The sequence below is a fragment of the Heteronotia binoei genome, chromosome 11 (genome assembly GCF_032191835.1).
Source record: "Heteronotia binoei isolate CCM8104 ecotype False Entrance Well chromosome 11, APGP_CSIRO_Hbin_v1, whole genome shotgun sequence".
Lineage (NCBI taxonomy): Eukaryota > Metazoa > Chordata > Lepidosauria > Squamata > Gekkonidae > Heteronotia > Heteronotia binoei.
This window is the reverse complement of record NC_083233.1, coordinates 28,597,361-28,598,978: the sequence shown is the minus strand read 5'-3', so window position 1 is coordinate 28,598,978 and position 1,618 is coordinate 28,597,361. Positions and strand designations below refer to the sequence as shown.

The 1,618-nt window shown below is 40.4% G+C and overlaps 1 non-coding gene across 1 annotated transcript; it reads right to left on the bottom strand.

The window, feature by feature from the left end:
* Positions 1-1,212: 1,212 nt before the first annotated feature.
* Positions 1,213-1,284, bottom strand: TRNAT-UGU (transfer RNA threonine (anticodon UGU)). The gene has a single exon. It is a non-coding gene; the product is annotated as a tRNA-Thr (tRNA).
* Between the last annotated feature and the right edge of the window lie 334 nt (positions 1,285-1,618).

Here is a 1,618-nt window from a genome sequence, read left to right as displayed (position 1 = left end):
TTTTGAAACCTCCACTAATGATTTTTTCTCATCTAAGTGATTTTTTTCTCCTTAGATTAGAAAACATTCACAGAAACTAGATCTAGTAATTACCCCTAGCCATAATGGCTAAAGGGGAACCTCCATTTTTAGAAGTAGTATGCTATTAAATATCTGTCGCTAAGGAGAAGCAACCAATGGAAGATTATTGCCTTCTTGCCTCACATGTGGGCTTCTCCAAGGTATCAGGTTGGCCATTGTGAGAAACAGGATGCTAGACTAGATGGACTTTCGATTTTCTTGTGTTCACATCTATTCCTAATAATGCATAAAAGAGGCAAGCCAAGAAGTATGGAATCAGGGATGCACACTTAGTGTGAATATTTCCTATTCAAGAAGGAATGGAAACTTTCATTAAAGGTTGAAATAATTACTTGCAACTTCATGGATAAATGAATATTTCTATTATTATATCTCATCATGCATAAAATTGTCGGTTCATAGTTAAGATGTCCCCGTCAGAATAAGCTGGTCCAGTTTGATTGTAACAGTTACATTTATTGCTTCAGCCATAAAGCCCGGATCATAAAAAATGTGTGCGTGGGGAAGGGACTGTTGAATGCTCTTAAAATCCAATTGCTTTTAAACAGGCAAATGAGTAATGGAGGATTAAAGGAACCATAAAAAGCAAGGGGCCCTGAGCCATTACAATGGGGCTTTCAGATCAAACCATTTGGCAATTACAAAGCATGTTATGAAGGTGAAGAAATCATTGTATGTACATGTTGAACAGCAATCAGCCATGCTTAAAAACTGTACTCAGATGCCATAGCCCGACAACCAAGATAACTTCAGGAAACAAGGGAGATTTCTTTGCCTTGTCATTTCCACTCCTTTGTATTGACATCTCACAATTTGCTCACAGCCTAACTTCTAGAAAGCAGGCATCAATTCAAGCTGCAAAAGCACAGTCAAAATACAGTGTTGCATTAATGGAAATCATGTGAATAAAAGGACCTCCCAGTATTGGCCTACACTTTCTGTCATGACTTCACAGCCCAGCACAAAACCAGAAATGACACCACATTATGGTGACATATGAACATATGAAGCTGCCTTATACTGAATCGGACCCTCGGTATCAAAGTCAGTATTGTCTACTCAGACTGGCAGCGGCTCTCCAGGGTCTCAAGCTGAGGTTTTTCACATCTATTTGCCTGGACCCTTTTTAGTTGGAGATGCCAGGGATTGAACCTGGGACCTTCTGCTTACAAAACAGATGCTCTACCACTGAGCCACCACCCCTCCCCTACATTTTAAGAGTCACCCAAATCCTATGGTTTAACCATAATCGTAGAGTTTTAGATCAGTCCTAGACAATCATCCCTCCACCATGTGGCTGGCAATACCACATGTGAACCTATAGGCCTTAGAATCTTGCACCATGGTTATTTCTTCCTGCCCTAAGCATGACCACAGGAATGTACATGAAGCTACCCTGAGATAAGCCAGAATCTTGGTCCATCAAGGTCAGTAGTGTCTAACTGGAAGTGACTCTTCGCAGACTCACATGTTTCACATTATCTGATAGCTTTAACTGGAGATAAACCTGGGTTTGTTAGTATACAAAGCAATGACC